Below are 22184 nucleotides of genomic sequence, written 5' to 3'. Positions count from 1 at the left end.
TTGCAAGTCCTGAGCAAGTTGTCTCCCGCTCAGCCCAGGAAAGGATTGAAAATTGCATGGAGATTCCTTAAGAGTGTGGATGTCAACAAGGAGGAGAGAGTCAACCTCTCAGAGCTGTCTATGGCCCTTGACAGCATGCTAATAGCTTCCGAGAGTGGATTTCAACATGAGTCTTTTGCTTCCCGTAGACACAAACTTCACTGTCTTGGAGCACAGGCAGAACAAATCTCCATTGAAAGGGAAAAAGCAAGGACTTGAATGTTTTCAGATGTTTTGAACTGTTTTAATGTACTCTTTGGCTGTTTTGTTGCCTGTCACCCTAAGCTCCTTTGGAGGAAAAGTGGGATACAAAAGTGTATCTCCAACCAGCATGCACAAATGTCAAGAATGGTGAGTGCTGCAGCACAACATTGCTTGGAGAATGCCATGCTGGCTCCCCTGGGTGTAGTGTTGTGGTAAGAAGGTTGAAAACTCATCCAGATTGCAGAGCTCAGAGCACAGGCTCTGCTGAGTTTGCTGGATGAGTCTTTAGGTGAAGGTGGAGAAGGGCAGTCCCTTCAAGGCACCTATTTCTGGCCCATGGCTAGCTGAGAGTGACTTGAACTTTGATGGGGGCCCAAGGTCTTAGATAGATAGATAATTTATTATGATCAAAGACCAGACCCAAGGTCTTTCCCAGAAAAAATGATACAATATAGCTTTTACACACACACACACTCCATCATCAATTCCCTTAGCACCAAATTCCCAAATCATTTTTATGGGCTAAAGTTGGACACAGATTGGCTATATCCAGTAGATCTCAGCACTGTTAATTGATCTTACAAAGGCTCTAGCTTGGGCTTTGAAAGCTGGACTGAACCAAGAAGTAGCGTATTTCAGTCTCTTGCAGCATGTGTCTAACCACTGCCATGTGTTAAAACATACTGAAAGCAACTGGCTTATGTTCAGTTCCACGTCTTTCTTTCAGAGGAGGGAAATATCACATTAGGGCTCCATCTGCACCATACATTCAAAGTACCATCATACCACTTTAAACAGCCATGGCTCCCCCCCCCCCCCCAAGAATCCTGGTAACTGTAGTTTAAGGGTGCTGAGGAGATCCTTATTCCACTCCAAGAGCTACAATTCCCAGAGTTCGCTGCAGGGAGGGATTGACTGTTAAACCACTTATAATTCCCTGAGTACCTAGTATACTCAGAGGACTATTGACTCTGATGGTGGAGGTAGAATACAGCTATCATGGCTAGTAGCCATTGAAGTTGGTTTGGCAAGGTTGTCAGTAAGCAGATGGGAGTCATTGTTCAGCAACACCTGGAAGGCCAAAGGCCCCCAGTTTCTGCAATAAGTCAGAAGACAGAGAGGCATGTGCCCAAGGCCTTCTGGGAAAGAATGTGTCTGGCAGGGACCACATTGCCATACACATTCCTACCCTTTCATGAACATCGTCCTAGTGGTAAATAAATACCATCCTGTCCGATAAAACTAGAGTGGGTTTCAAATGATGCTTTCATCTGTACTGGGAACTTATTAAAGGCAGAAATAAATGAAGCTGATCTTAATTTGCAGTCAGGGTTACCTACAGGGAGAGATTAAGAACCAAACGAGACAATAGCCATCTATTTCTGCCCGAAGATCAGATGACTGGAGAAGGAGGGGAAATTATCTCTCACACACATAACCTTTATAAAGCTAATGGGGAGTTGCCCAGGTAAGCTAGTCCTCATTTATTTTAAGCCACATTCCATCTGAGAAGCAGGCCAGTTCAAAATATTATTAAGAAACATAAGCAGGAATCTTCCCCATGTACAGAGCTGGGACACTGGGAGGTGACGAGGGCAGGGAGGAGAGAAGGTTGTTTTCTTCTGTTGCTAAGACAGATTTCTGCCTCCCTCCCACCTTCCCCTCATCCAACCGTCAGTTCCTCCTTCCCATTGGCCTCCCGGTTGCATCGAATGATCGTGACAGGTTTTCATTCCCCTCGCTTTATTGGCTTAGTCTTGTGGCCTATTGTCAAGGGGAAGCAAATCAGATACCTAATCAATAGTTGGCAAAGGCTGCGAGAGGCTAGCCATTTGCATCAACACTCTCGCTGTCTGGGCTTCTGCACTCAAGATAAGCATCACCTTAGCCTACGACAAGATGAAGCGCCACCATCCTATAACGCTGTTCGGTCGCAGAGGGAAAGAAGCAATTGCAAACTCTGGTGATGCCATTTCAGGCCCAATACATTTTGATTTCTGGGGCAGAGCAGCAAACGACACCCCCTCCCTTAAGTTGAGGTGCATAAATACCCAAGGCCAATATTTTGGCATCAGAAGCACTTCGTCCCCTCCTGCCTGTAATTGAAATATATCAACACTATATTTAACGATGCACAATTTGCTGTCAGAAGCAGCCACCTCACTCTGCCTAATGGCAGGGCCATCCAATGGGGAACAAAGGAGCATTCAAAAGGGCCACACTGAATCCTCTCACATAGAGGAGGAGCTGATGACAATGGTTTTTTGGAGAGCAGTGTTTCCCAAACTTGGGTATCTAATTGTTTTTGGACTACAACTCCCATCATCCCTGACCACTGGTCTTGCTACCTTGGGATGATGGGAGTTGTAGTCCAAAAACAGCTGGAGACCCAAGTTTCAGAAACACTACTCTAGAGGGTGACTTGCTCAAGGGCCTTCAAAAACCTCGTGCTAACACTGCTTTCCACTATCCCAACCCCCTGCAATGCAGGGATCTCAACAAAAGCAGCCATGACAGATGGAGAGCTGAAGTCCAATGAAACATGGAGGGCCGCAGGCTCTCCAATCTGCTGCATCCATTGGGGGCTTTGCACTATTGGGTGATACACTGGTGCAAGGCAAAGCATTCAGTCTTCAGCAGTCTCCATCACCACCCATTGAAGCTTCCAGGGGGCTGCAATAAGCAGGAGAGATTGGTAAAAGCTGGATGTCTTAACTCATGTGAGAATAGGTTGTTTCTGCTAGCAAAAAGCCACCATCAAACACAATCTTTCATCATCATCATCAACAACATCATCATCTTTTAATACTTTATTTGAAGTTAGGCGTGGATGGGTGTCAATTTTGGTTTCTCGGTTCCACATTTTTCTGATCTGAAGTTCAGTTCTCCATATTTCCACATCAGTTTTCATTTTAAAAAAATATAAAATGTCATTGAACGCGACTTTCTCCCAACTTTCATGCTTGCATTAAATTTTGCCCACAATGCACATTCTTGCAAAGCATTTCCCCATCCTATAATGTATTTTGTATGTTATTTTCACTACTATGTGCATTTTTCTCATGCACACTTTGCCAAGTACATGCATTTTGCACACACTGCTTGATTGCATGACTACGTTGCAAAATTCAGAAAAGGACAACTTTTAAAGGATGGCTCTGTTTTGGTTCCCATTTTGTTTCAGAAAGAACAGACTAGGTAACTTCCCCTTTAAGTGTGAACTGACATGAATTTCTCCCCCATCCCTACTTGAGGTTAACAGCTTTAAGCGATTGGCCAGGCAGGATCTAAACAATTTTAAATGAACAGGCTGAAAAATCAATGTGGGGAAAGAGGGTCCTTTAGAGGAATTCACAATTAAAAGTGTTGGTGCTGACCTTTAAAGCACTAAACAGCCTCGGCCCAGTATTCCTGAAGGAGCTTCTCCACTCCCATCATTCAGCCCAGACACTGAGGTCCAGCACTGAGGACCTTCTGGCGGTTCCCTCACTGCTAGAAATGAGGTTACAGGAAACCAGGCACAGGGCCTTCTTGGTAGTGGCACCCGCCCTGTGGAACCCCTCCCATCAGATGTCAAGGAAACAAATAACAATCTGACTTTTAGAAGACATCTGAAGGCAGCCCTGTTTAGGGAAGTTTTTACTGTTTGATGTTTTACTGTGTTTTTAACATTCTGTTGGGAGCCGCCCTGAGTAGCTGGGGAAACCCAGCCAGATGGGCAGGGTATAAATAATAAATTATTTTTGTTGTTATTATATAGAGGTCCTGGTCTCAGACTTTTAAAATCTGCAATCTTATGAGGAATGTTTTCCTACTGCCTGGTGCTTAGATTAAAGAGGGAACAGCTACTGTTTCAGGAGGGGACACAGGGCGTGATTTGGCTGCAACTAGAGCGCTTGCAGATTTCCCTTATAAGAACGTAAGAAGCTGAATCAGGCCAGGGGCCCATCTAGTCCAGCATCCTGTTCTCACAGTGGCCAACTGGATGACTGTGAGAAACCTGGAAGCAGGATTTAAAGACAAGAGCCCTCTCCCCTCTTTCCAGCAACCGGTATTCAGAACCATCACTGCCTCCAACTGCAAAGGCACAGTATAGCCATCAGAGTTGGTAGTCATTTATAGCCTTATCCTCCATGATGTTGTCTAACCCTTTTAGAAGCCACTCAAGTTGGTGGTTCACACTGCATCTTCAGGGAGGGAACTCCACACTTTTAACTTCTCGGTAGTGGCGCCCGCCCTGTGGAACGCCCTTCCAGCAGATGTCAAAGCGATAAACAACTACCTGACATTCAGAAGACATCTTAAGGCAGCCCTGTTCAGGGAAGTTTTTAACGTGTGATATTTTACTGTATTTTTGGTTTCTATGGAAGCCGCCCAGAGTGGCTGGGGAGGCCCAGCCAGATGGGCGGGGTATAAATAATAAATTATTATTATTATTATTATTATTATTATTATTATTATTATTATTATAACTGTGCGCTGCATAAAGTACAGTGGTACCTCGGGTTAAGAACTTAATTCGTTCTGGAGGTCCGTTCTTAACCTGAAACTGTTCTTAACCTGAAGCACCACTTTAGCTTAATGGGGCCTCCCGCTGCTGCCACTGCTGCTCGATTTCTGTTCTCATCCTGAAGCAAAGTTCTTAACCCGAGGTACTATTTCTGGGTTAGCAGAGTCTGTAACCTGAAGCGTCTGTAACCCGAGGTACCACTGTACTTTCCTTTTGCCAGCCCTTAATCTTGATTTTCATTGAATGTCCATGAGTTCTGGTGTCCTAAAAAGAGGGAGGAACGCTTCTTGTCTCCACTTTCTTCATGCCATGCATCATTCAAGCACTGTTACTGCTGAAACTGCAGAGAGTGTGTGTGTGGGGGGGTATTTCATACCTGTAGCCGCTGGCGTCCAAGAGAAACACACGGCAGCCATGCTCCAGATGCATTCAACAGTTCATGCTTCCTCCTGGTTGTGTGAACACACTTCTTCCTGTGTGGATAAGAACAGAATCAAATATCAGCATTTTGACCCCACCTTTGGACATGCAGCAGAGGACTGCACCACTTCCCAAAAGGAAACAACGCTTGAATCACTTACTCCAAAAACGTGGGTTTCAGCAGACAAAGCAAAGAAGACTGAGCACATTTTCTCTCCCCCCGCCCCATCCAAGGAAATGTTAAGAGGAAACGAGAGTCACAGGTTACTTCCTCCGGTTCCTACTAGCCTGGTACCTGCAGTGCTACAGGCTCCATGCAGTATATTTATTCAGCCAGTAGATGTCAGCGTACATTGCATGACACTAGGAGAGAGAACCGGGGTCCCTTCTAACAAAGTACTAAAAGGGATTTTTCACAGCAGCACTAAGTAAAGCTATAATACTCCAAAATACTCCAAAATAAAAATAGATTGTTGGGTCATCTAATGCTTGTATCTGCTTCTCACAGTGACCAGCCAGATGCCTGGAAGAAATCCACAAGTTGTTTGTAGGTATATGATATGTTGCGTTTTTTATTTTATTTTAATAAGGTAGATTTTTTTCATTCTGTACCTGCAGAATCATGTTAGTGGTGAGACAGCCAGTCATTTTGATCACTCCAAATAGAGGGGGAAAGTGGGATTAAAGTATGTTGGATCTTATCAGATACCTTGAGCAGTTCCTGAATAAATGCTTTACACACAGTAAGTACCAGGTTCAACCTTCGGCAACTCCAGCTCCCATTGTGAAATCCCATAGAGCTGCTGCCAATCAGTGCAAACAATACTGAGCTGCATGGAGCAATGCTCTGGCTTGGGATAAGGCAGCTTCGTAAGGAAGGGGGAAGCAGGGAAGGATCTAATAAAATAAAAACAGGCACTGAACAGTATTGAAGCAATGCAAACATTTGGTGTGATCAGAGTATATATTGTTATAGGTTGGAAGGGTCGGTCTAAATGGTGCCTGTGGCTCCTTTTGAACCTGCAATCCTGTATCTCTGATGTAAGAGGAAACCAGTCAAGCCAGTTCCTTTGCTAAGGTAATGGGCTTGGCCGTCCTTTACATGTCCTAACAGATTGCTATAAAGAAAAATGGGCGGGCTTTTTCTGCCCCCTTCAATTAGCTGGATGCCACATGATTTGAAGATGGGGAACAACAGGCCAAGGACTTTTTGTCTGTGGGTGAGTTTGGGGCTGATGCTGGATGCAGGAGACACAGAGGCCTGTCTTACTCTGTGCTGGAGCCAAGAGCTATGGTTTGGGGATCTCAGTAGGAGTCCATGGGGAAGCAAGTTCTGTTGGAGTGTTGATGCTGTGAGCCCCTCCATCCTGTGCTCAGGTTGGATATTTGAGTCAATAACACCAAACATCCTAAACACACTGCAATCTCCATTCACTGTCATTCCAAGAAAACGGAACACTTTCACAGAAAGTGAAAGTGACATTGATGAGAACTTTGGATTACAACAGGAAAATAAAGAAAACGAAAATTAAAATATTTCGCACAGAACTGCAAAGGACTAGCCAGCTTGCTAAACGAACTCAGAGGCTGTTAGAAATAAAGGAAGGAACAACACTGGAAATGTTTTATCGGGACTATTTGGACTAATTAAAGAATGCAGTACAATATTAGATCATTACTCCCTGAACTTCAGAGCATGGGAAGTCACCCAAAGATATATAATTTGGTGTGATTATTTGGCTTTTTTGATTGTATTATAATTTGGAATGTTTTAATGTTGTTTTTATTGGATTGTTAAAATGGAAAACTTAATAAATATTTTTTTAAAAAAAGAAAGAAAGAAAACGGAACCCTGAATAAGCCCAGGGACACCTGGAGTCTCTCACCCCTCAGATATTGTGGTGCAAGCCACAATATATTTTGTCAACTTTGCAGGTGCATGGAATGTGCTACTTTTGAAGTGAAGAAGGATCAGATTAGTCAACTGATAGTACACCCAGTTCTTTTTTTATGGGGTACTCAAAGGTATGTAGTAATGACACTTTTTACCCCCAAATGTTAAAAGGGTGGCACTTACTATAACAACTTCATGGTGAGTACAGGCACTTTTGTTTCTTAAAAAAAATAAAGGTGTTAAGGACTATTAGGCTACAAATGTCCACCTTTTCCTCACATCCTTCATCCAAACAGCCCCATGCCATAGCAGGCCATGTACCTGCTCATAACGCTACATGTTTTCCTCCTGCAGCCTGTTTCTTTCCCTGAAGTTTAGCCTTACTTTTTTTTTTTAAAAAAAGAGAATCTCTCATAGACACTGATTGATGTCTCTTCCACAATCCTGAAGGCTCCCCCCCCCTTCCCTTTTGCAATTAACAGGCCAGACATGTCTAAATAAACTGGGGCACAATGACTTTATGACTAAGGCAGCGATGCCAGGCCCCCTGATGAATGTGGGCTCTTAAATGAAACCAAACAAAAATAAGCCTGGCTAACAAGTCTCTAGGCTTGTTCCTTCGGGATGACAGATTGACAAAACATAGGCTTTTTATAACTCTCAAACCAAAATAAGCCATTGACCCAGCTGCAGTGCCATGCTAAACAATTGCGGCTCTATATAGGCCTCACCAAGGCGTTTTGTGGGAGCGCTGGATGGGATCGTTTCAGGCCTTTCCACAGACGTTCTCTGGGTGGGGAGAAACTGGACATAAAAACATAAGAAGAGCCTGCTGGATTAGGCCAATGGCCCAACTAGTCCAGCATCCTGTTCTCACAGTAGCCAGACAGTTGCCTGTGGGAAGCCAGGAAGCAGGATTAGAGCACCAGAGCTCTCTTCCCTTCCATGGTTTCCAGGAGCATTGTTTCCATCAACTCTAGATGCAGAGCATAGCCACTGTGGCTATTAGCCACCAAAAGCCCTCTCTTCCTCCATGAATTTGTCTAATCCTCTTTTAAAGCCACTCAAGTTAGTGGCCCTCACTGCCTACTGTGGCGGTGAGTTCCATAGTTTAACTACGCACTGGCTATAGGGCCCACAGTGCACTTAGAAAACAAGAAGCAGTCATTAAAGGTAAAGGTAAAGGGTAAAGGGACCCCTGACCATTAGGTCCAGTCGTGGCCGACTCTGGGGTTGCGGTGCTCATCTCGCTTTATTGGCCGAGGGAGCTGGTGTACAGCTTCCGGGTCGTGTGACCAGCATGACTGAGCCGTTTCTGGCGAACCAGAGCAGTGCACGGAAACACCGTTTACCTTCACGCTGGAGTGGTACCTATTTATCTACTTGCACTTTGACGTGCTTTCAAACTGCTAGGTTGGCAGGAGCAGGGACCGAGCAACAGGAGCTCACCCCGTCACGGGGATTCGAACCGCCAGCCTTCTGATTGGCAAGTCCTAGGCTCTGTGGTTTAACTCACAGTGCCACCCACATCCCTGAAGCAGTCATTATTTGGGTTGACTTTTTTAAAAAAAGGAAATTAATTCAATGGTGCTTTTTTCTGGTGGTATTCAACAGTACACCGTACCAGCACTTTATTCCTCTTCCAATCTTGCAGTAAGGGAAATACAGTAGAGAGCGGACAGTGCAAGAAAGCAACTGTGGCAAAAAGGGGGGTTGCGAAGAGCTAAGGTGGTGGCAGCGAGGGAAAGGAGGCTTGTTCCAGGCTGTAGTTGCTGCTCTCAGTCCACAGGTTGCACTGTTCCCCCTCAGCTGCCCCACAATGTGCGCTCTTCCCCCTTGGGTACGCTGCCGTGCCACAGCCTCACTATGCCATGAGTGGCCAGGTGTGACTGAGTACTGCTTCTCCTTCACCTCTGCTTGCTCTTTCCATGCCTGCGGGGAGGGGAAGGGGGAAGATGAGGGGAGGAGGGGGAGAGAGAGAGAGAAATGGGAGGAGGAAGCAACCTCTGCTGCTTGGACCACTGTCTTCCATTCTGGGGCTGGGGCAAGCCATAGAGGCGAGCAGAGATGGTCCGGCTGGTTAATAGGAGGAGAGGAAGGGAAGAAGAAGAAGAAGAAGAAGAAGAAGAAGAAGAAGAAGAAGAAGAAGAAGAAGAAGAATTTGGATTTGATATCCTGCTTTATCACCACCCGAAGGAGTCTCAAAGCAGCTAACATTCTCCTTTCCCTTCCTCCCCCACAACAAACACTCTGTGAGGTGAGTGAGGCTGAGAGACTTCAGAGAAGTGTGACTAGCCCAAGGTCACTCAGCAGCTGCATGTGGAGGAGCGGGGAAGTGAACCCAGTTCACCAGATTACGAGTCTATTGCTCTTAACCACTACACCACACTGGCTCTCTAGAGGGAGAAGGAGAAGGAGAAGAAGGAGAAAGGGGAGGGCAGGATGCTGAGAGAGAGAGAGAGAGAGAGAGAGAGAGAGAGAGAGAAGGAGGAAAAGGATTATGTGAGGGTTGGGGTTCGCCTAGGGTGTGGTTGTTTGTTTGTGATTGGCTGTGGTGAACCTGCACAAGCGACGCTGACACAAAACCCCACATATACTAAGTTTAATAGAAACACTGCCACCCGACCCCCCATCCCCCCCTTTCCCCTTCTTCTTCCTAATGTCTCAACAAATGAAACTGATCTGTAAAAAATATTACCTGGAGAAGAGAGAGAGAGAGAGAGAGAGAGAGAGAGAGAGAGAGAGCGCACATACTTTTGTAAACTAAGAAAATCTTTAATAAAAATACATTTAAAAAAAGAAAAGGATTATGTGAGTACTGGCACTTTTATATATAGAGAGAAAAAAGCATTAATCATCATCAGCAACAGCCTGAAAGGCCTCCCATCTCCTCACAGACCTTCTTGGATGTTAAGCTCTGCAAAGGAAGTCCTCTTGGTAGTTATGTCACCCACAGAAGTTCAGGATAAGTGATGGCCCGAGGGACGACATTATTGCGACAACCCCTAAGATGTGGAATTCCCTCCCCACAAAGGTACATGAGGCACCTTTAAGAGGGCAGTGTTGTGTAATGGTTAAGAGTGTTGGACCAAGATCTGGGAGGCCAAGGTTCAAGTTCCCACTCAGCAACTGGAATTCAGAAGCATTATTGCCTCTGGCAGAGAAGGTTGGACATTGCCATTGTGGCTACTGGACCTTTATAGCCTTTTCTCTGTGAATCTGTCTCATCTTAGTGCACTGGGGGGCACTGTCACTCCAGTTGTTGTGGGACTCCAACTTCTAGTGGGACATCTAGGACAGAGGAGGCAGCAGAGGTTGGCTGGAGGATCAAGCTGAATCCAGCCCTGATTCAGCTGCTTGCTGAATGACTTGGACTGTGTTCAGCCCATTCCTCCTCATGAATAACCAGTCAAGGGTGGAGGTTCTCATTTGTACACTCCTTTGCCTAATTTCTTGCAGCATCCCTAATCTGGGCTCAGCTGTTCATTTGCTTCAGAAACAAATGCACACCCTGATCAGGATGACTCTGTGTGCATGGGTTAAAAGTGCCTGACTTAAAACCGTCTATCAAAAATTTCACTCTTGTGGCCTTTCCCCACAACACCTACTCACTATGGGCCCTACTAAAGCAAACAGTCTAATTGGTCAATGTCTAAAAGATATCGAGCATCAGAACAACCTGGCCACTATAAGAAAATTCTGCCCTTGGTATGTTCATTTTCCACCTCTCCATTTTGATTCTCTAGCCCCATATCTGCACAAACTTATTATCCCAAAATACAGATGTGCTTTTACACTTGCAAGACTGGATGTCTTGCCATCTGAGGGTACTTGAGGGTCGATTCCAAAATATCCCGCCTGAGAAACGTCTTTGCCCCTGTGGGCATGGTAGCATCAAAACAGCAGCACACGTCCTCCTGTCCTGTACTCTCTACAAAGACCTGAGGAACGAGATCATCACCCCTCTCGTACTAACCATCCCAGGGTGCTCAACCACTGCCACAATGTCCTTTCTTCTATCAGATCAAAATGAGCAGATAACAGCAAAGGTTGCTAGGTTCATAGCAGGGCAATCAGAATAAGGGCCAGTAACTGACTGCTGATTCAGGACTTTAAACTGTGCTCTTATATCAAATTTCCTTTTCTGTGTATACTGTAATGTTTTATTGTTGCTATGGCCACTGGCTAATGCGAATAAAGTTTTATCTTATCTTATGTGTGCATGGGCACGGTGGATCTCCTGACTCATTTCTGACATGCAACATGCTCGGCCAGTCTCTGCATATGGAAGGCCAACATCCATATGGAACCCCACCCCACCCTCCCACTATATATAAGGGTCTAGTGACTTCTGTTTCAGCATATCTGAAGAAGTGTGTCTCTAAGGTGCTACTTTTTAATTTTTTTAAATATATTTTATATATTTCAACTCCGTCAGACCAGCACGGCTACCTACCTGAACCTTTTAAAATGTGTTAGGGTTATTGGGTTGTTGTTTTTATTATGCATTTTGTGTTTTTATATTGCGATTTTTATGTCGTAACCGCCCTGAGACCTGTGGGTATTGGGCGGTATACAAATTTAATAAACAAATAACAAACAAACAAACATCTAAAATGGCTCGTTTTTCATCCTATGCAGCAGGATACATTAAATGTCTGTGTGCCTGCATGCAGAGACCACTGTTGCCCACTACAATGGCTGATTTAGCACGTATGATGACATTTGTTCCCGATTACTCTCATGTAGGGCCTGAAACACTAGTCCAAGTCGAAACGCAACCCTGCTGTATAGTGTCGGCACTTAAATGCTGGAAACAATTCTATCTGGATCTGCTTCGCTAAGAGGCCTTGCTACTTCAACACTCATGTTCCCAACACACATACTGTGCCTTGAATATGCTCAGCCCTTCAGATGGCACCATGCCTGAACCGGCTCGCCCAGGGGCATGCTAATGCCATGTCAGGATAAAGTGGGTAACGAACAGTAATGTTATCCACTGCTCTGCACAAAACCTTGGCACAGCCTCTTGCTTCTGCTCTTGGTGACACCGGCGAGTGTGCCAAAAGGGGAAGAGGAAACTCTCCAAATCAAAGGGTGTGTGATTGGGACTTGCCAGTCCTCGAGGCTGCCAAAATGTTATAGTATGGCAGTGGGCCTCTTGTCAATCCCCAAAGAGCATTAATGATAGGAAATATGGATATTACTTGCAAATATGTAGGCTTCTCATCTGGCCAGCCTCATGGAATTTAATGAACTGTAAAGGATGACATTGGTTGCTCACTCGCTCAGAAAGAAAGATGGCGGACATCCAAAAGACAGTAACCCTAGGTGGTCAAGTGCTGTTTGACTAAAAAAACCCCCACAGAGGTAGAAGCCAAGGAGACAATGTAGACAATGTATATGCTATTATTTTCTGGTTGTCTGCCCCTGGGCTGTAAAGATCTATGAAAAAAATATGTCTGCACAGCCACATTCTGTGTGGTTCCATTTGCAAAGTATATAATCTCTCTTCAAATTGTCGTCCTCCAATATGTATGTTTCATAACAGTTGCACTGCATTGTGAGTTTTTGTAGGCTTAAGGGCATGCTGCAAGCTGCCTAGTATTAGGACTTGGGCAAAAAGGTTCAAAGTATCAGGACAATAGTGCAATGCTCACTGCTTTATGGAAAAGTGGATTTGGATAAGGTTGCCCTTGTTCTGAAACACTATTCAGTTTTAATTGAACTATACATTTTGAGCCAAATTCTGCGATTAACAGAATTGGTTGGCAATCCTGTTGATAATGCAAAACCCAGTGAGCTACAAGTGACAAAAAAAGTCTCCTTGAAGAAAACTATATTTAGTTTGCCTTTAATTTGTTCCAGATTCCATTTAAATCAGGCGCCACTTTAATGTTCAGCATTGCTGCAAACACTCCCTGGCGCACAGTAGTGATGTCACTGGTGTGCACCAGGACCTAGGTTTCTAAGATCAGGCTTTCAGTCTTGGGGTGTACACTGTGCATATTACAGACTGCAGGATAAAGATTATACAATTAAAAGATTAAGGAGTGCAGTCTTAAAATTAAGCCAATTGATTCCATCCTTCTCCCCCCCCCCCATCACTACAGTGCAAGCTGTTGAGGCAACATCACAACTACAAAGTGTAAATTTCTATTAGAGTGTGTGGCTCCTGCAGTTTTTCTTCTTTTGCATGTGCATGTGTTTTAAAGCCCTTTCCAGCATGCCAGACCATTTTTCAGTGTAAGGGCTGGCTTCCCTTTGGGGCAAGCTTGTAGGGCCCAGGCGCTCGCGGTGGGAAGAGCTTGGAATCTGGCCAGAATTGTTTGGAGAAAGGCTCACAACTCAGACCCAGTTCCCAATGAACTACAGAATGCACCACTGTATGACTCCTCTAGGAAAATTCCCCTCCCCTTGGAAAGAAAGGCTCTAGACTGGGGCAGCCAACTTGGCAGATCAATTAGCTGCTGGACTACACTTCCCATTTCCCATAGTATTGGACATGCTGGCTAGAGCTCATAGGACCTGCAGCCACGCAACTTCCAGAGGGCATCAAGTTAGATTGTACACTTCACCAAACTATGATTCTCAGGAGCAGGGATGGGGAATCTGTGGCCCTCCAGATGTTGCTGAACTAAGCTCCCAGTCTGTGAGTTTGGATTGCAGCGAAGTTATTTTTGCATGATGCTGTGTTGTACCCTGAGGGAAGGGGCACATCAAAAGAAGGGTGTTGTGTATCTTCCATAGTCGCCTGCCAGACTAAGGGGTCAAAGGAAGCACTGAGTCCTGCTTGCTCTGCGGCAAGGATCAGTTTGTTTCAGGTCTGTTGCTTCAAAGCTTCCTTACTTAAAGGGCAAGGTCGCTGGCAAAAGAACTGGTGAGCCCTGGTTCCCCATGAGGGACACATTCCTTTGGCATTGTTTTTAACCTCTGCATTGAAATAAAAAGGTGAGTTACATTTCCAACACACACACACACACACACACACACACACAGAGTCATACCTCGGTATGCTCCAGGTTGCATTTTTTCGGGTTGTGGACCTCAAAAACCTGGAAGTACTGGAATGGGTTACTTCTGGGTTTCGGTGGTCGCGCATGCGCAGAAGTGCTAAATCATGCTTTGTGCATGCGCAGACTTGCCGAATCACAATCCGTGCATGCGCAGACGCGTCGCTGCGGGTTGTGAACGTGCATCCTGCACGGATCACGTTTGCAACCTGAGCGTCCACTGTATATGCAATTGAAATTGAATCATCTCGTCAGTTTTGGTCCCAGGAGCAACTTAGAATCATAGAATTGTAGAATCGTAGAGATGGAAAGAACCCCAAGGTTCATCTAATTCAACCTCCTGCAGTGCAGGAATCTCAGCTAAAACAACCATGACAGGTGGGCATGCCACCTCCGATTAGGAACCTCCAAAGAAGGAGAGCCCACAACTTCCTGAGACAGTTCTACTGTTGGACAGCTTTAACTGTCAGAAACTTCTTCCTAATTTTTAGTCGGAATCTCCTTTCTTATAACTTGAAAGTTGGACAGCACCACGAGAGTCATCTAGTCCATTTATGCTTTGCCCAATGTGGGGCTCAAACCCACGTCCCTGAGATTAAGAGTCTCATGCTCTACCGAGTGAGCTATCGTGGTCTAACAGCAACTGCTCATTCATCAATGAAAAAGCGAGCTTTGCATTTAATTTCACAGCCAACATCACTTGTGTCCAGCAGAGGGCAGTACCACACCTGCCACTAATTTGTCACCTGCTCCTCCATGACACTCTCTGCTGACGCGTGTCGGAATCCTTTCATTTTGTTAGTGCACGTTTGCGATGGATACACACTGGCAGTCTAATCCTGTACTTCCACCAACTAGGTGTGACTTGTTCACACAACCACAACCAGGTTGTGGCTATGGCTCTAGATGCAGAGCAAGCACCTAAAACTTCATTGCAGGCTGGTGGGGTGTTCCCATCACTGTAACAGACTGAGGAGCTGAGGATTTCTCAGGCAGCTATCAGGCACCAGAAGAAATATAGAGGGGGGAGGCCTTCTTCAGCCCGAGGACCACATTCCCTTCTGAGCAACCTTCTGACGTCCTCATGCATGTGGTGGGCGGGGCCAGAGGCAAAAGTGGGAGGAGCAATGGATGTCAATTTTACCTTTGTACAGTAGGCCTGTTCCCAGACACACTCTCCCGCACCCCTATCTATTCTCCATCCAGGCAAGCAAGAGGCATGTTCAGAGTTCAAGGACCGATCCCAGCCAGCAGGGCTTTTTTTCAGCTGGAGAGCACCACTGACAGGGTTCTTCTTCGGCTATAAGGCAAATGTCAGTACAGTGGTACCTCGGGTTAAGAACTTAATTCGTTCTGGAGGTCCGTTCTTAACCTGAAACTGTTCTTAACCTGAAGCACCACTTTAGCTAATGGGGCCTCCTGCTGCTGCCGTGCCGCCGGAGCACGATTTCTGTTCTCATCCTGAAGCAAAGTTCTTAACCCGAGGTACTATTTCTGGGTTAGCGGAGTCTGTAACCTGAAGCGTCTGTAACCCGAGGTACCACTGTATTAGATGAGGTGGCTTTGTTCCTTCTGTTCACCCTTTCGAATGCAAACAGTGGCTTAAGTGACATGACTACAAAATGTCAATAAGTAAGGACCTCTTTCTGGGCTAAAAGAGCTTTCTTTTCCACAATTAAAGCTGGAATTCTACAGCTTCTGAAGATTAGAAGAGTTGTGGTATCCGTCATTAAAAAGCCCCTTGATTGATTTTAAGACGATATTTCCAACAGTACAACCTAGAAGTAAATCCAAATGTTGCTTAGCCCAGTAGGCTGACTTCTAGTAAGGCAGGGGCCCCCCAAAGGGAAATAGCTGCAGAACAATCTCACATGATGACATACATAACCAGCCCGGACATGGCTGTGTCACCAGCACTTTAAACTGGGCTGGAAACACCGGCAATCAGGGCAATGGGTACAATATGCTCCACTCACCCGATTTCAGTCAGGAGCTGCATGGCCACAATTGCTTGAAGTTTCCAAGCAGTCTTTAACTCTCTTTAACATTACGACTCTCTTGATCTTTCTGTTCCTCCTTCTCTTTCTCACCACCACTTGGTTGCCTGCCATTATGCCAACAATGATGATAACCAAGAGAAGGAGTGGCATTTCCAGGGGCTTTGCTGGCCTGTGGGCCAGACCTGGCCTTTCCCCCTCCCTGCAGGCCGTTGTGAAAGTTGGGAGGGCCAATCATCTATTGCCATCATGCTGTCCAGCAGCAGCTACAAGGAGTGTTGCTGCTAGTACTTTGTCAGCTGATTGTCACTGACCGCGTGCCCCAATTTGTCTGTTTGCAGATGTGGTTTGAATTCAAACTGTGCTTGCAAATGGACATTTTTATTCTGGTCCTATACAGACTAGCCTATTTCAGGGTTGGGGGGAATGGCTATTTGCATGGGCAGTTTGGATACAAACTGTGTCTGCAAATGGAGAAAGCGGGGCTCATGGCTGATTGGCATTGAAAGTGTGCCTTCAGAGGGCTCACATTCAGCGCCAATCAGGTGATACTGATAACAAACTCCCAGGGCTGCACAAGGGAGTTCTCAACAGGGAACTCCTGAGTACAGCTGATCGCAACAGGCTCTCTGTCGGTGCCAATGAGTTGATCAGCACTGGCAGCACGCCCTGCTCTCAAAGGAGCATTTGGGAGCTCCCTTTAAGTTCCTAGTTGTTCCTTTGCAGTCGTGTCCTTATCTGCCCAGCACCCGATGTCACATATGACAACAGGTGTGTGGGCAGGTGGGTTTGTTTGGTGAGAAATGGAGGGGTCAGCCAGAGGGTCCCCATGTTTGCATCTTGAGGCTGGTTCTCCCTTTTTGTCTTCTCCTTTGGATGATGGTGATTAGGAGTAAAATTCAGCCAGAACTGGTTGTGTGTCCAAATTTCTTCTTCCTTAGTGGTTGGCCTTAAAGATACAATCCCTTCTTCCCAGTGATGGAAAGGTGTGTGGTTAAAAAAAAAAAAAAAAAGGTAAAGGACCCCTGACAGTTAAGTCCAGTCGCAGGCGACTCTGGGGTGGCGGAGCTCATCTCGCTTTACAGGCCGAGGAAACCGGCGTTTGTCCGCAGAGTTTTTCTGGGTCATGTGGCCAGCATGACTAAGCCACTTCTGGTGCAACGGAACACTGAAACCAGAGCAGCGCATGGAAACGCCGTTTACCATCCCGCCGGAGTGGTACCTATTTATCTACTTGCACTTTTGACGTGCTTTCAAACTGTTAGGTTGGCAGGAGCTGGGACCGAGCAACGGGAGCTCACCCCGTCGCGGGGATTCAAACCGCCGACCTTCTGACTGGCAAGCCCAAGAGGCTCAGTGGTTTAGACCACAGCGCCACCGCGTTGCATGTGACAGAAAAGTGTGTGGCTTAACAACAAATAAACAAGCACAAACCAAGACAGCTTTGGGACACCCTGTTATATGTCTGGCCTTCCCTCAAGCTCAGGTGATGAACTCGACGAGGAATCTCCATTTCCCCCTTACTATCTCAGAAGACTATCTGGATTCAGAAGACCCAATTGCCACCATGCTAGGAGCCAATGACTGCAGAACAAGGCAGCAGCCCTTCAAGGGCACAGAGCAGCTCCTCCAAAAGCAAGACTGGCCTGGTTGGCCTTGAGATGGCCTCTGAAGCATGCTGAAGCTATATAGTTTTCTTGCCCTGAGGGATAGCACAGTTGGTAGAGCATGAGACTCTTAATCTCAGGGTTGTGGGTTTGAGCCTCACGTCGGGCTAAAAGTTCCTGCATTGCAAGGGGTTGGGACTAGATGATCCTTGTGTTCCTTTCCAACTCTGATTCTATGACTGAAGGGTTGGTTGGTTGGTTGGTTGGATGCATTTGTAGCACACCTTTTTCTTCAAGAACCATCAGGTATTTTCCCCAACACCACCACAATCCTGTGAGGCAGGTTAGGCTGAGAGGCAGCAGTTCCAATAGCACTTGCCTGAAAGCTATTTTACTGCAGCAGGTGGGGAGACGGCCAGATTTTCTGGGCCACCACTCCCATCACCACCCCAACCATTCTGGGTCCTATGGGAGCTGTTGTCTGACAATATCTGGAGTGGACCATGCTGGCTATCCTTGGTGTACAGTACACCATCCTGAGCTCCTTGAAGGAACAGCAGGATTTTTAAAAATGCAAACTATTTATCAGTAAATCGAAATATGCAGGTATTAAATCTCAAGCACAGAGATGCACAGAGCAATTCCACATACAACCCCCATCATATGCCACGCATAAGGTATGTGTGCAACACATTATCTCATTTATGGATGTCATTGTGGAACATGCTTCACTGTGAGTTTCTTTTTTAAAAATAATAATATTGTGCAGCTTAAAAAAAAAAGTCTATTGAGTCAATCACAATGGGGGGGATCCAACAACAGAACACATGCCTCCCCCCAAAAAACTCCTCCAAGCTTCTCCTCATCAAAACCTCTGCCAGTTAATCTTCACCTCTGTGCTGGAAGATGGGTTCTATGCCCTGGGCTTAAACCCAGCTCCTTTCCTGTCAAGTTCTGTATTTGCAGGACGGTGTTGGGTGGCAAAGCTGCCATACTGCTCTTCTTTTTCGCCTGTGACTTCAAATGAATTCAGCACTGATTTGTTGCCCTAATCGGAATTCATTGACTTCCTGCCTTTTGCAAATTGATCATAAAAACGTGTTAAAAGTCAGTCAAAATGGAAATCCAAAATTACGTGGCCTCCTTACGGTTGCTATGGCAACAAAGGATGTTCCTCTAGATGGTGTGTGTGTGTGTGTGTGTGTGTGTGTGTGTGTGTGTAAAGGGGTCCCTTCCCCAGATAAGCCAAGATAGCCTGATTCTCAGCTTTCATTTTTTTTTTTAAAAAAAAGGAGTGTGTTTGTACCATTTGGAGAACATGAAATATGAGACAATATGCGCAACCACAATTCTCATTTCCTTTAAAAAAAACAAAAAACAAAAAAGCCTGTATTTATTTATTTGGGGCATTTGCATCAAACGTACAAATTGCTGGGGATGCCCATACCTCCCATGGCGATAGATCACGGCAGGTCAAACCTAAGGCATGTTGCTGCCGGAGGTGAAGAACAAGCTCCTGCCTTCCTTAATACCCCACACAGAAGCATACTGAAATGGCAGCCAAAGGTTACTTGAAGATCTTCAATGTTTCAGAACTCTCCACCACACAGCTCTGCCCTCCCAACATCTCACCACCATTCCCTGCCCCTCAGCATCTGCCATCTTGGGCGACTGCCACATTTGGCCTAATGGAAAGGCCAGTCACAATTTGTTGGGATCTTTGTTCCATTCAGCCCCGTATTCATCACAAGCAGCACCGCTTCCGTTCCACTGCACCTCATCTTGCACCCAAAACTATGTTGCTCATCTCACCACCTGCTCTGGCAAAACTACATACCATACAGAACGTACGTAATTAATTAAGTAAATTACATAAATTGTCGTTACATCATCCCACCCCATTGATTTCAATGCAAAGGAAACACTGTGCGAATGCGGGTGGGGAATGTAGTCAATTACATATTATTTTGCTAGGATTCATTTGAACGAAGACTGGTGATTTCTGCTCCTGTTCCCATTTCTGTTGGAATTCTCTGACATGCCTACAGATTTTGCGGAGTGCAAAACGGAAGAAGTAGTAGTAGAAGAAGGAGAGGAGGAGGAGGAGGAGGAGGAGGAGGAGGAGGAGTTTCAATTTGATATCCCACTTTATCACTACCTGAAGGGGTCTCAAAGTGGCTAACAATCTCCTTTCCCTTCCTCTCCCACAACAAACACTCTGTGAGGTGAGTGGGGCTGAGAGACTTCAGAGAAGTGTGACTAGCCCAAGGTCACCCAGCAGCTGCATGTGGAGGAGCGGAGAAGCGAACCCAGTTCCCTAGATTACGAGTCCACCGCTCTTAACCACTACACCACACTGGAATACTTCTTTGCGCATTGTGCAATTAATCTATGGAACTCACAGCTGCAATGTGTCAACTTTTAAGCAGGCCATCCATAAGGCAATGTCCAGCATGCACCATCCCCCCCCCGGCACATGTTCTGCCATGGGGAGGGTTGGATTGTGAATAGGAAGTGAAATATATCCTATCCCTTAAAAGGGTGTGGCTTCTGGAGAAGGGGGGTGGAACTTTCAACCATCACCACTCCTGTAGCAGCACCTTTTGGGTTATAAAACAAGCAACACAAATCCCCTGAAAATCTAGTCCCTCTCTTTTAGGGATGGATTTGTTAAGAACATAAGAGGAACTCTGTTGGATTAGACAAGCTATCTATGGCAGCATCTGTGTCCTGTTGTGGCCAAATGAATACCTGTGAGAAGCCCATTAGCAGGTAGGGATGAAGGAGAAATTTGACACAGTTCACACTTCAGCACAAACAAACAACATCTGCACTTCCGGAAACAAGACATAAGCCCAAATGAACATAATAACTTAAGAAGAGCTTGCTGGATCAGACCAATGACAGCATCCAGATGCCTGTGGGAAACCCACAAAGAAAACCCATTCTTCAAACTTCACACTTCTCTGAACTTTTTTCTATGCACTTTTCTAATGAAATGCAGTGTTTACTAAGAAAAAGTGTACATAAAATGTATATATTGGTCAAAACAACAAACAAAAGCCCATTATATTTGACCTTGGTACCAGAGGCTAGTTTCTGTACACACTCACTCATCCCTCTCTATCCTCTAGCCCAGTGTTTCCTAAACTTGGGCCTCCAGCTGTTCTCAGACTACAGTTCCCACCATCCCTGACCACTGGTCCTCCTAGCTAGGGATGATGGGAGTTGTAGTCCCAAAACAGCTGGAGACCCAAATTTAGAAAGCCCTGCTCTAGCCAGACAAGGAAGAGGCATGATCAAAGCTGAAGGATGCATTTCAGTCAGGCAAAAACACTTGGGTGTGAAACACAACCCATTGAGGGGTGTGGGTTGAGTCTGAGTTTCTGCACCCCTGCTATAGAGAAAGGCAAAGGCACAACCCATGAGAATGTATGGATTGTCTTACTAGAGCAGAGCAAAAGGCCCATCTAGCAAGTTGTGACCCCTCAGAGTTGGACTTCAACTTTGAATGGTCAGGGAGGATGGGAGTCCTCTGGAGAACTGCATCATTAATCCAGACCCGCCATTTAATCCAGCATTCTAATTCCAAATTGCTGGAACCCATGTCATATCCCAAAAATTGGGGGATGGGGGATGGGGGATGGGGATGGGACACCAGTAGCCTGTGCAGCTGCTTCATCCTCTAAAACCCTGGTTGTCTTCATTGCTTTGTGACCCATCATAGGGTTACTTAGATCTTGCCAGGATCAGCCAACAGCACTCCAAAAGTATGACAGATTATGCGGAACAGTTTCCCCTGCCTCAAAGACAGGGGTTAAGAAGATTAAACCAGTTCACCGACATCACTCATCAGAAGCTGACAGAGCAGTCAAAATTCAAGAATCTAGACTGCTTGCTAACACAAAGTTGTGCGTCCTTGACCTGAAACAATGCTGTCACCATTCCTATGAAAACAGGAAGAATTCTTCAGTGACAAGATCAATTGCCTGCCTGGCCTAGTTCTCAATAACTTCATTGAAAATGTTGATAGTTTTGCATGCATACAGAATTTGTCTCGAGGTATGCAGGAATGCTGTGCAAAGTTTAAATCCTCATAGCTGTTGCTGTGGCCCGCTGGTTCAACAGTGGGTCAACAAAGGGAAATTTGGGCTGTTCCAAGAGTCTAAAATGAGCTTTGTCTGAATCTATGGGGCATGCATGAGGATAGCATCCTGCCCACACAATCACCAACCAGATGCCTTGTGGGAAACCAGTAAGCAGGACATGAGCACGGGAGCACTTCCCCCTTCTGTGGTTTCCAACAACTGGTCTTCAGAAGCCACAATGCCTTGTAGCCATTAATTGCCCTCCCTTTCATGAATTTGTCCAATCCTCTGTTAAAGCCACCCATGTCATTGGCCATCGCTGCCTCCTGTGGGAGTGAGCTTCACAGTTTAACTATGCATTGTGTGAAGAAATAGTTCCTTTTATCTGCCCTGAATGTGTTCCAACATTCAT

The 22184-nt window shown here is 45.7% G+C and overlaps 1 long non-coding RNA gene across 1 annotated transcript in view; it reads right to left on the bottom strand.

The window, feature by feature from the left end:
• The window catches only part of LOC307203805, a 55397-nt gene that overhangs the window by 11372 nt on the left and 21841 nt on the right, over positions 1–22184 (bottom strand). Inside the window, exon 2 of the long non-coding RNA XR_013833369.1 lies at positions 5130–5226. This is a non-coding gene — a long non-coding RNA (uncharacterized lncRNA). The remainder of the gene's footprint in view (positions 1–5129; positions 5227–22184) is intronic.

Source organism: Podarcis cretensis (genome assembly GCF_951804945.1).
Source record: "Podarcis cretensis genome assembly, chromosome: 15".
In the NCBI taxonomy this organism is placed as follows: Eukaryota; Metazoa; Chordata; class Lepidosauria; order Squamata; family Lacertidae; genus Podarcis; species Podarcis cretensis.
This window is presented reverse-complemented; position numbering and strand designations above follow the sequence as displayed.